The sequence below is a fragment of the Ovis aries genome, chromosome Y, assembly GCF_016772045.2.
Source record: "Ovis aries strain OAR_USU_Benz2616 breed Rambouillet chromosome Y, ARS-UI_Ramb_v3.0, whole genome shotgun sequence".
Taxonomy (NCBI): Eukaryota; Metazoa; Chordata; class Mammalia; order Artiodactyla; family Bovidae; genus Ovis; species Ovis aries.
The window spans coordinates 11,853,013-11,866,670 of NC_082741.1; the positions used below are offsets into that span (position 1 = coordinate 11,853,013).

At 42.0% G+C, this 13,658-nt stretch overlaps 1 pseudogene; it reads right to left on the bottom strand.

Moving 5' to 3' along the window:
* Nucleotides 1-6,804: 6,804 nt before the first annotated feature.
* Nucleotides 6,805-10,070, bottom strand: LOC132658905 (PI-PLC X domain-containing protein 1-like; annotated as a pseudogene).
* Nucleotides 10,071-13,658: the final 3,588 nt, after the last annotated feature.

Below are 13,658 nucleotides of genomic sequence, written 5' to 3' on the forward strand. Positions count from 1 at the left end.
TTATTAAACTAGAAGTAAATAAATCTTAAAAATAAATAAACTAAAAAAAAAGAAAAAAAATAAATAAACAACTCATATGTGCATCAACTGGTGATTAAAGAAATAAAACATGCAATACAAAATTATTTGACCATCAAATGAATGGAGTTATTATACAAGGTATAACATGCTAGAGCTCTGAAGTGATTATGTTAATTAAAAATGCCAGGAACAATAGGCTGTGTATTTCATTATTTTGTTCATTTGAATGCATATGTCCCAGTTTAGGTAATACTCTAAAGACCGAAAAGAGAGGAGTGAATGCAAGGGCCCAGATGAAGGGGGAAATGGAAAAGGTCTGCCAACTGGCAAGTGTTTCCCATTGGAGTAATGAAAAAATTTTACAATGAGGCTGTGGATATGGTTATTCAAATTATAAATAAGTTACAAATCAATGAATTATACAGCTTAACTAGTAGATTCATGGTATAGGTACCATATTTTAAGAATTTTTTTTTTTAACTACTGAAATTAACTTCTACATCCAGGAATATTATCCTTCAAAAACAAAGGAGAATCTTTTTGTCTTCCTCTTGGATTGATCCCTGGATCATTATATAGTATCCTTCCTTATCTTTATAATATTATTTATTTTAAGGTCAATTTTCTCAATATGAATATTGCTACCCCAGCTTTCTTTTGCTTCCCATCTGCATGGAAAATATTTTTCCATCCTCTCACTTTCAGTTTGTATCTGTCTTAAGATCTGAACAGCATATGTATGGGTCTTGTTTTTGTATCCATTCAGCCAGTCTGTGTCTTTTGGTTGGAGCATTTAATCCATTTATGCTTAAAGTAGTAATTGATATATATGTTCCTGTTGTCATTTTCTTAATTGTTTGGGGTTGATTTTGTAGATCTCTGGAATAATGGGACAGATTCTTAGAAAAGTTCAATTTTCTAAGACAGAACCAGTAAGAAATAGAAATTATGAACAACACAATTAGAAACACAGAAATTGAAGTTGTGATTTAAAAATCTCTCCAAAAACAAAAGCGCAGGACCAGATCACTTCACAGGAGAATTTTATCAAACATTTAGTGAAGAACTAATGACTATCCTTCTAAAACTCTTTCAAAAAATTACAGAGATAGGAACACTTCCAAATTCATTCTATGAGGCCATCATCACTCTGACACCAAAAACAGACAAAGACAACTCACAAAAAAGAAAACCACAGGTCAACATCACCAATGAACATAGATTCAAAAGTCCTCACCAAAATTTTAGCAAACAAAATTCAGTAACACATCAAAAAGCTCATACACCATGATCAAGTTTGGTTTATTCCAGGAGTGCAAGGATTCTTCAATATACACAAATCAGTCAATGTGATACACCATATTAACAAATTGATGGTTTAAAACACATATGACAATCTCAATAGATACAGAAAAAGCCTTTGACAAAATTCAGCACCCATTTATGATTAGAACTCTGCCAAAAAATGGGCATAGACAGAAACTACCTCAACATAGTAAAGGCCATATATGATAAGCCTACAGCAAATGTTGTTTTCAATGGTGAAAAACTGAAAGCATTCCCCCTAAGATCAGGAATAAGACCAGGGTGTCCACTGTCAGCAATATTATTCAACATAGTTTTGGAAGTCCTAGCTACAGAAATCAGAGAAGAAAAATAAATAAATTAATAAAAGGAATCCAGATTGGAAGAGAAGAAGTAAAGCTCTCACTGTTTCCAGATGACATGATACTGTTCATAGAAAACTGTAAAACCAGTATCAGAAAATTACTAGAGCTAATCAGTGAATTTAGCAGTTGCAGGATAAAAAAAAATCAATATACAGAAATCACCTGCATTTCTATATACTAAGAATGAAAAATCAGAGAGAGAGATTAAGAAATCAATCCCATTCACCATTGCAACAAAAAGGATAAAAATATCTAGTAAAAACTTACCTAAGGAGACAAAAGAACTGTACACAGACAATTATAAGGTGCTAATGAAAGAAATAAAAAACGACATAAACAGATGGAGAAATATTCTATGTTCCTGGGTAGGAAGAATTTATATTGTGAAAATGACTATGCTACCAAAAGCAATCTACAGATTCAATTACCAATGGCATTTTTCACAGAACTAGAACAACAACAAAAAATTACGATTCATTTGGAAACACAAAAGACTCTGAATAGCCAAAGCAGTCTTGAGAAAGAAGAGTGGAGCTGGAGGAATCAACCTTCCTGACTTCAGATTATACTACTTAGCTACAGTCATCAATAAAATATGGTACTGGCATAAAAACAGAAGTATAGACCAATGGAACAAGATAGAAAGCCTAGAAATAAATCCATGCACCTATGGATACCTTATTTTTACAAAAGAGGAAAGAATATTCAATGGGGAAAAGACAGTCAATAAATGGTGCTGGATAAACTGGACAGATACATGTAAAAGAATGAAATTATAACTCTTCCTAACACCATACACAAAGAGAAACTCAAAATGAATTAAATACCTATATGTAAGACCAGAAACTATAAAATCCTTAGAGGAAAACACAGGCAGAACACTCAATGACATAAATGAAAGCAAGATCCTCTATGAACCACCTCCTAGAGTAACAGAAATAAAAACAAAAATAAAGAAGTGGGACCTGATTAAACATAAAAGCTTTTGTACAACAAAGGAAACTAAAAGCTAGATGAAAAGACGACCTCCAGAATGGCAGAAAATAATAGTAAATTGAACAATTGACAAAGGATTTATCTCCAAAGTATACAAGCAACTCATACAACTCAATAACAGAGAAGTAAACAGCTCAATCAGAAAATGGGAAAAAGACCTAAACAGACATTTCTTCGAAGAAGACATACAGATGACTAACAAACACATGAAAAGATGCTCAACATCGCTTATTATTAGAGAAATGCAAATCAGAACTACAATGAGATATCAACTTACACTGATCAGATGGCCATCATCAAAATGTTTACAAACAATAAATGCTGGAAAAAAATGTGGAGAAAAAGAAATGTTCTTGCCTGTTGATCGGAAAACCACCTCATGATCCAGAAATCCCACTCCTTGGCATATATTCCAAGGAAATCAAAACTGAAAAATACACATGTATCCAGCTGGAATATGGAAGCAACCTAGATGTCCTTCATCAGATGAATGGATAAAGAAATTTTGATATATATACACAATGTTCAGCCATAAAAAGGAATGCCTTTGAGTCAGTTCTAAAGAGGTGGATGAACATAGAGCCTATTATACAGACGGAAGTAAGTCAGAAAGAGAAAGATAAATATCATTTTCTAACACACATACACTACATCAAGAAATGTACTGAAGAATTTATTTACAGGTTAGCAATGGAGAAACAGACACAGAGGATAGACTTATTGACATGGGGAGAGGGGAGGAGAGAGTGAATTGTATGGAAAGAGTAACATGGAAACTTACACTACCATATGTAAAATAGAGAGCCAATGGGAATTTGCTGTATGGATGAGGAAACTCAAACAGGGTCTGTGTATCAATCTAGAGGGGTGGGATGGGATTGGGAGGGAGATGGGAGGAAGTTTCAAAAGGGGGAGATATATGTATATCTATGGCTGATTCATGTTGAGATTTGACAGAAAACAACAAAATTCTGTAAAGCAATTATCCTTCAATAAAAAATAAATAAATATTTCAAAATAAAATAAAATTATTAACCTAAAAAAAAGGAGAAGGAGATATTCTCATATGAACAAAAATTTGGAGAATTCATTCTCACCTTTTCTGTGAGAAATGTTAAAAGAAGTTATTTACATAGAATAAGATGATATGGAAGAGAAACTGTGACTTAAGAAATACTATTATGTTGAAGTTTGACAGAAAACAACAAAATTCTGTAAAGCAACTATCCTTCAATAAAAAGTTAATTGAAAAAAATAAAGGCAAATGGAAATGAAGGGTTATTTTCTTATTATTAATTGGTAACAGATAAATGCTTGTTTGGGCTTCTCCAACTTTGCTTTTCACTAATTATGAATCTTCATAATTAAAGTGGGTTTCATGTATACAAGATCTATTTTTACTCAGTGGTAAAGAATTTGCCTGCAATGAAGGATTTGCAGCAGATGTGTATTCCATTTCTAGGTTAGGAAGATCCCCTTCAGGAGAGCACGGCAACCCACTCCATTATTCTTGCCTGGAGAATCCCCATGAACAGAAGAGACTGGTGGACTTATAGTCCATGGGGTGGCAAAGAGCTGGACACAACTGTGCAAGTAAACAACAGCAGACACATATTCCTAACAGAGACTCTGAAGATATTAAATATAGATGAGAAAATTCTCAGCCTAATCAAGGCAAAACAAACAAAAAACCTATATTGTAGAGTTGAAGAATAAAAGGTTTTAGGAAATAAAATATCTCCCAACAGTAGTGTAAACAGTGTGTTCCACACAAGAGAGAAGAGTAATTTTTTACTGATGCAATAAAAAAACATTCTAATTACATTCATAAATAAAAGGAAATGAAATTGTCCAGAAAACAAGCATAGTATAAAATTTACTGTTCATTTTGTATCTAATTAAGACTGTAAAACTATAAGGGAATTTTTAAGAAAAAAATATGTGATATGTTAAGCAGCTCCCAATGAAAAGATTTGGACACGACTGAGAAACTAAACTGAACTGAAGCAGCCCCAATGAACATAATTTTATTTTCTTTTTTCCATAGTCTCAAAATAATTGACAAGAATGAATTTCACTTTAAAACATTTTGCAATTTCAGCAGATATTTCATATTCAAATATAATATTTTTCATGCTAAAATAGTTTGTACCTTGCAATGAATATTTTGTTTCACTGATTTAGATATAAATAAAATCACATTGTGTGATTTGCCTTGACCATCTTTGTGGCATCACTGTGCATTTAAAATCAACTGTTTGAATGTGTAGATTGTGAAGTTCTTGGGTCACATACTGTTGAAGCCTAGCTTGAAGGATGTTGAGCATTACCTTGCTAGTATGTGGAATGAGTGTAGTTGTGCAATAGTTTAAACATTGTTTGGTATTGCCCTTCTTGGGGATTGAAATGAAAACTGACCTTTTCCATTCCTGTTGCCACTGCCAAGTTTTCCAAACTGGCTGGCTATTGATTGCAACAATTTGACAGTATAGTATTTTAGTATTTGAAATAGTTCAGCTGGAGTTTAATCACCTGCACTAGCTTTGTTTGTACTGCTGCTTCCTAAGGCCCGCTTGACTCTGCACTCCAGGATGTCTGGCTCTAGGTGAGTGATCACACCATGGTGCTTATCCAAGTTATTAAGATTTTTTTTAACAGTTCTTATGTGTATTCTTGCTACCTCTTCTTAATCTCTTCTGCTTTAGTTAGGCCCATAACCTTTCTGTCCTTTATTGTGCCTGTCTTTGCATAAAATGTTTCCTTGGCATTTCTCATTTTCTTGAAAAAATCTCTAGTTTTTCCCATTCTATTGTTTCCCTCTGTTTCTTTGCTTTACAATTCCCTTGTGAGTATACACTGGAAGTGACAAATAGATTCAAGGTTTAGATCTAGCACGCAGAGTATCAGAACTATGGATGAAGGTTCCTAACATTGCACAGGAGGTGGTGATCAAAACCATCCACAAGAAAAAGAAATGCAAAAAGGCAAAGTGGTTGTCTGAGGAGGCTGTATGAATAGATGAGAAGAGAAGAGAAAGGCAAAGGAGACACAATAAGATATAGCCACCTGAATGCAGAGCTCCAAAGAATAGCAAGAGAGATAAGAAGGTCTTCTTAAGCAAGTCACCAGGGAAGCCCCTTTTTTATCAAAAGGGATTTCTTAGTGGGATCACTATGCACTCAGTGCCCTCCTAGGGACACTGTGTCATAGTGTCTCCTCCCCTCCCCAGCTGGCAGTCACCATCTGGTACTTTAAGTGCCCAGCAGGAAGGGGTACCCCAGGATCTCCCATGGGGAAGCCACAGACCAGAGAACAAGGTGTGTCTCACTAAGGATGTGATTGTACAAATCATTCACTCACCTTTAATCACCTCACACCCTACATTCACCAAGACTCACACAGAGGACTGAGGGGACCATGGACTATGCCACCTGACCCCACCTTGGCAGTCACCGACATTCAGTGGTTGGGAAGATGGATGACCAGACCTACAGAACTGGGCTGAGAATAGCCTCCCAATGCCCAGCTCAACACATCATCAGGCAGCTGGAGGCAGCTTCTTGTTCAGGCCAGTGATGTCAGAGGGTGTGACTGAGACACAGTCTCATCCATACCCAGCTCCACCTATTTGCTGTCCCTCAGACCCCAAGCCAGAGAAGGCAATGGCACCCCACTCCAGTACTCTTGCCTGGAAAATCCAATGGATGGAGTAGCCTGGAAGGCTGCAGTCCATGGAGTGGCTCAGACACGACTGAGGGTCAGAAACGACTGAGCAAATTCACCTTCACTTTTCACTTTCCTGTATTGGAGAAGGAAATGGCAACCCACTCCAGTGTTCTTGCCTGGAGAATCCCAGGGATGGGGGAGCCTGGTGGGCTGCTGTCTATGGGGTCACACAGAGTTGGACACTACTGAAGTGACTTAGCAGACCTGAAGCACGTTCTGGTTGAACACAGTGACGTCATGGGATGCAAACGAGGAGTGGCCTCGGCAATGCTCAGATTCGCAGTGAGCAGGCCATCAGCCCCCAGGTGTCATCCAGTTCAGGCCTGTAATGTCACAGAATGTGACTGAGAAGCAGCCTTTGTGATGCCCAACTCCACACAAGCACCGTCAATCAGCGCCAAAGTAGCTTCTGGTTCAACCTGATGACATTGCCAAGAAACCTGTGGGCCCAGATGAATTTGCCGGCGATGGTGTTGGTATAGCTGGGGGCCAATCCTGGGTACTGGCCACACACCAATGCACAAAGGTATGGGAGCCCCAACTGCGTCAGTTTCTCCAGCGGCAGGCCGGGTGGATGCCAACAGACTTCAGGTTCTCAGTGAGGTTGATGCAGGCCAGGAACAGCATGCCTAGGACAGAGGGGCTGCTTTTCCTGCTGCTGGCTGTGGGGTCAGCTACCCACGTGTGCAGTCACTAACCCATGGAGTTATGTGCCAACCAAACCATGTGGTCACCGACGCACATGGTCACCCACCCATGGGGTCACTACCCCATGTGGTGAAACCTCTGCATGGTCACTAACTCACATGGTCACCAACCCAAGTGGTCACTAACCTCCGAGGTCATACAGTCACCTCTCCACATGATTAACCACTTATACCATCGCTCGCCTAAGTGGTCATCCACTTACTGGGTCAGCAGCTCACATGGTAACCCACCCTGCAGTCAGCAACTCAAGCTGGTCACCCACCCACACGGTCACCCACCCATACAGTCACCAACCCATATGGCTTCCTGCCCATGTGTCCAGTAACCCATGGGGTCACCTGCCTATGCAGTCACCAAGCTGTGCCATCACCCAACCAGACTCTGGCCTCCACAGTGTTCAGAGATTCACATGTCCGACAGACCAAAGTTCAGAATCATTGGCTCACAGGTGTATTGATGCACGAATTTCTCCTGTTACAGAAGGCAGGAGGGCTGGACAGTGACCCCAAAGATGTCCACTTCCAGGCCTCGTGCTGGGGATACAATAATGTCTACATGGATGTTCACGACCTGTCTATATCCTGACCCCCTGTGTTGGACACAGTAATGTCCTTAAGGATGTCCACGCCCTGCTCCCCATGTGGTGAATAGAATAATGTCCCCTAATACGTCATGTGTGGATCACAATAAACTGTTGAAAATTCTGAAACAGATGGGAATACCAGACCACATAACCTGCCTTTTGAGAAATCTGTATGCAGGCAAGGAAGCAACAGTTTGAACTGGAAAAGGAACAACAGACTGGTTCCAAATAGGAAAAGGAGGACGTCAAGGCTGTATATTGTCACCCTGCTTATTTAGCTTCTATGCAGAGTATATCACTAGAAACACTGGACTGTAAGAAACACAAGATGGAATCAAGATTGCCAGGAGAAATATCAATAACCTCAGATATGCTGATGACACCAATCTTATGGAAGAAAGGGAAGAGGAACTAAAAAGCCTCCTGATGAAAGTGAAAGGAGAGTGAAAAAGTTGGCTTAAAGCTCAACATTCAGAAAATGAAGAGCATGGCATCCGGTCCCATCACTTCATGGGAAATAGAGGGAGAAACAGTGGAAACAGCGTCAGACTTTATTTTTATGGGCTTCAAAATCACTGCAGATGGTGTTGCAGCCATGAAATTAAAAGACGCTTACTCCTGGGAAGAAAAGTTATGGCCAACCTAGATAGCATATTCAAAACCAGAGACATTACTTTGTTGACTAAGGTCCATCTAGTCAAGGCTATGCTTTTTCCTGTGGTCATGTATGGATGTAAGAGTTGGACTGTGAAGAAGGCTGAGTGCCAAAGAATTGATGCTTTTGAACTGTGGTGCTGGAGAAGACTCTTGAGAGTCCCTTGGACTACAAGGACATCCAACCAGTCCATTCTGAAGGAGATCATCACTGGGATCTCTTTGGAAGGAATGATGCTAAAGCTGAAACTCTGGTACTTTGGCCACCTCATGCGAAGAGTTGACTCATTGGAAAAGACTTTGTTGCTGGGAGGATTAGGGGCAGGAGAAGAAGGGGACAACCGAGGATGAGATGGCTAGATGGCATCACGGACTCAATGGACCTGAGTCTGAGAGAACTCTGGGAGTTGGTGATGGACAGGGAGGCCTGGAATGCTGTGATTCATGGGGTCACAAAGAGTTGGACACGACTGAGTGACTGAAATGAACTGAACTGAACTGAACTGAATATGTCATGTTCCATTTCTCCACTTGACCCAAATCCAGCCCCATGTTCTAGGACATGCTTGTGACCAGGTATCCTTGTGTGAAGGCAGCACTCATCTGGGTGGCTGCAGCTCTTCACGTGCTCCAGGTGGTGGATGAGGTCTCTGGGCTTCACCTGATTCCCCCATCAGTAGGGGATACTGGGGCACAGTTCTGCATGCTGACTCATGGATGCCTTGTCCTTGTACAACAGGATGACCTGCAGTCCCTGGGACCACAGCTGGTGCAGAGTCAGCACCTCGGGCTGTGGGGAGAATCATCCGGGTGCCCATGAGACATGTGCACAGAGTTACTGGGATGCCTTGTGACATGATGTGTCAGTTACTGGGGGAGTCCGAGAATCTGCAGTGATGTGTATATTATTAGGGTGTCTATGAGCAGTGATGAGCTGGTTATTGGGTTCTCTGTGAGAAGAGACAGTCATGGGTGGGTTATTGGCATAAGTGAGTAGAGACACTAGTGGGTAGATTACTGGGGTGTCTGGGTGGAGATGGTGATGGGTGGGTTACTGGGGTGTCTGAAGCAGTGATTAGTAGATTTTGGGGGTGTTTGAGTGGAGACAGTGGTGGATAGATTACTTGAGCAGTGGTGGGTCAATTATTGTGGTGCCTGAGTGGAAAGAGGTGGGTGGATTATTGGGGTTTCTGATAGGGAATGGTGGGTGAATTACTGGGGCATCTTGAGGCATGACTGATGGATTTGGGGGTGTCTGAATAGAGACTGGGCAGGGTGAATTATTGGGGTTGCCTGTGAACAGTGATGGGCTGGTTAATGGGGTGTTTGTGTGGAGAGAGTAGTGGGTGGATTACTGGGGTTCTGTGAGTGGCGTCGCCCAGTGCCTGAACCATCCTCATACACCGAGCAGATAGTTTGATTACAGTGATGCCTAGTGCTCCCATTGCCCCCATTGCCATGAGCATGGGAAGCCTGTGGCCCCTGCTTACCTCACAGGGACACAACATGTCCCCAGAGATGTTCTTGATGCAGCCCATCAGGTACTTGTGGAGGTCCTCCATTATGCCATCAAAGTTCCTGCACACCAGGATAACCACCTCCTGAGGGTGGTTCTCCAGCCTCTCTGCGATCTCCATGAGGGTGTTCTGGGTGGGGGTGGAGAAGCGCCTTGTAGTGAGAGACAGAGGGGCATGGGTGGAGACTTCCCTCATCACAGCCACTATACAGATAGGTTGGTGGGGGGGGGGGGCGGGGTGGTCCTGACACACAAAGACGTAAAGCATGGCACCTGTTCACAAGGGACCCAGCTTCTCCTAAGAGGCAGTGGGGAGCCGTGGCTTTGCTCTGGTATGCTGGCGTGTGTGTGTGTGTGTGTGTGTGTGCGTGTGTGTGTGTGTGTGTACATGCTCCAGTAGGTACAGGTGCACACGCAGGTGTGCATATGTTCAGGGTCTGTGTGTACACGGATATGCATGTGTGTGTGCACAGCAGCAGAGATCAGTGCTTATAATATTGTGTGAAGTCTGTACTCCAGGGAGCATGCAAGGCCAGCAGAGTACATGCACACTGAGGCCCAGGACAGAACCTCCCTACCCCAAGGGTCATTAGGTTCTGTGGTGGGGGCACTGGGGGCCAAGGCCAGAGTGAGACATTAAGTGACTTGGCTAGCAGCTGAGAGAATGGATTGGACATCCCAAAATTGGACATAGGAAAAGATATGTCAGGGACCTGGAATAGCCAAATTCTGCAGAGGCCAAGGGTACACGTATGAGTTCAGAAATGCACGTTGGTTGGGAATTCTGAGTGACTGATGCCAGAGGTCAGCCCTCTCCTGCCTGGAGTTGACCCCTTAGAGGTCAGTGTCTTTTAATGGAAGTGGACCTGTGTTGTCCCCTTAAAGGTCAGCCTCTCCTGCCTGGAGTGACCCTATGTCCATCTGAGTGGACATGTGCTCATCCCCTCAGAGGCCCTCCCCATCTTGCCTGGACCAGATGTGGGTGTCCCTGGCTGGTGGACCCCCTCTCTGTGCTCCCTGCCCCCACCCCCCACCTCCATGAGGTGTCATGTACACCATGTGGCCAGATTGCAGGTTTTTCTCAGTATCCTCCTCCATGTGCCATCTGCAGGTCCTCATGGCATTATCCATCTGCTTCATGATACTCAGACAAGGAGGTGCGCCACTGGATGCCAGAGAGGGAAGTAGGGACTCTCACCACACTGAGACCTGTAAACAGCCCCTAGGTGGGGCCCTGAAACCCCACCCATGTTCTTTCCTGTCTCTAGCAACTTGGTAGAAATGTTTCTAGTTGACAGATCCTATGGGGAAAAACTGCTTCAGAATCTTGATTGGAGCCCAGTTTGAATACTATGGATTGGATTCAAATGGGCTTTAAAATGCTTGGAGTCTCCTGATCCAGCCTCACTGAGAAAGGGCTTTTGGAGAGCCAGGTAGGACTTGCACAGACACAGGACACAGGATGTGGTGCTGGTATTTCCAGAGAAATCTCTCTGGGATATGGAGACATAGACACTCCAGCTTCACCCTCCGCTGAGGCTCAGAGTGGGAAATGTTTAGCTGCACTGAGTCAAGTGGACTGATGAGCCATGGGATTTGGAATGCTTTATTTTGTTCTCTGCAGCCATGAGTCTGCAAAATTTCTCTGTAATGGGCTAGAGAGTAACCAGGCCTTAAGGACCATAAGGTCTCTGCCATTAGCAGTGTGAAACAGCCTCAGGCAGTGGGAAATGTTCACAGCTCTGTTCCAATAGAACTTTACTTGTGACACAGAAATTTAGATATCATGTAATTTTCCCATGTCACAAAATATTCCATTTCCCCAAATTAAAAATATGTAAAAATATGAAACATATTTTTAAAAGTTAAAAAAATAGTAAAACATGGAAATCATTCTTAACTTTATGGTGGGAAGGAAAAAAAATCACAAATCTGGAGGCATGCCAATTTGTCAGTCCCTGCGTAAACCATTTGCCTATATAATGCAGCTAGCATCCCATTAGTGAATTGCCACATGCATTTAGTAAGCTGGATTCTTCTTATGAACACCACAAATTTTCATAAATCTAACATAACATCAGCTGTAAGAGACAACATCATTTTTTTTTTCTTGGCCACACATTGTGGCCTGTATGATCATAGGTTTGAACCCGTGCCCACTAGAATGGAAGTGAGGAGCCTTAAATACTGAATCATCAGGGAAGCCTCACAGCATTGTTTTTCATGCCACTATAAAATATATACTTATACATATATGTATGAATGTGAGCTCAGTTGATTCAGTTATGTTGAACTCTTTGTAACCCTATGGACTGTAGCCCACCAGGCTCCTCTGTCAATAGGATTCTTCAGGCAGGAATATAGAGTGGGTTGCCATGCTCTCCTGCAGGAGGTCTTCCTGACCCACGGATGGAACCTGCGTCTAGTGTCTTCTGCATTGGCAGGAGGGTCCTTTACCGCTAGGGCCATCATTTATGCACAGCCAAACAAACTATGATATGCTACTGATGAAACGTGATCTGGTATCAGAAATGTTCACAGGTAAATTTTAGAATGTCTTTTAATGTCAGGGAAATGTGTTAATGGCATGGAAGCTATAGGGAGAGAAATTGTGTTACAAACATTTTATTTCAATGACCACCGCCACCTCTGTCAGCATCCAGGTACATACAGGCTGACTTTCTCCCTTGCATGCTAGTTTTAAATCATTAAGATTTGGATTTTATGAAATGCTTGGAGAAATCGTTTCTCAGCCTCCTGGCTAAGTTCAAGTGTAAGTACCTGGGGAGCCAGGAATTATTGTGTCGAACCTGGGGTTCAGATAAATGATTGTGTTAATAACACTTTCTGATTGCTTATTCAGCATGGATATAGAACTGACAGATGCCACATGTGGTTTTAAAAACGAAAATACAGTAACCCAATAGCTCTGGAGGTGAATATGGCATGTGAGTTGGGGGAGGCTGTGATTTCTGATATCCTGGTCAGGGAAGACTGGAAGAGAAACTGTGGCCTGAGGCAAGTCAGGAGCTGGGTGGAGGTACTTGAGACAGCATCCAAGGCAGGGGAAGCAGCAGAAGTCCTGAGAAGGCCCCATCCTCTCTGCTCGGTATCCTTGGGAGACTGGGTCCAGGCACCCTGCACCCGCAGATACCAAAATCCATGGGTGCTCAACTCCTTTATATAAAATGGCATAGTCTTTGCATGTAAATTCAGCAAATTGCATGCTTTCAATCATCTCCACATTCCTTGTAAGACCTAATGCAATGTCGATGCTGTGTAAATAGTTTCAACTATAGTGTGAATGCTAAATATATATAATTGCAACCATGAGGTAGGTTCCAGTTTTGCTATTAGATCTTTCTGGAATGTTTTTCAAAAATTTTTCTGATCCATGTATAGAGTCTGGTGCCTTCTGGACTCAGAGAGTAGAGGGAGTGAGGGGCACCCCCAAGGTACAGCTGGGGGCTCTTTTGGACATTTTATGTTGGTCAGCGTTTCTGAGGAAGATTGGAGATCTATAAGCAAAATGGTGCCTAGCAGCTCTCCTGTAGAGTTTAACAGGAACATTTGGGCCACCATGAAGAGAAAAGGCAAAAGTGGGGACTGGAGAAGGAAGTTTAAAACTCTCATGTCACTTAACTGAGTTTGAGATATTTCCTTATGTATAAAATAAGGGTGTGAAAACTTATCTGAATGTTTCAGCTGATGAGTAGCTGCTGGTGCTAAGTCGCTTCAGTTGTGTTCGACTCTATTCAACCCCATTGATGGCAGTCCACCAGGC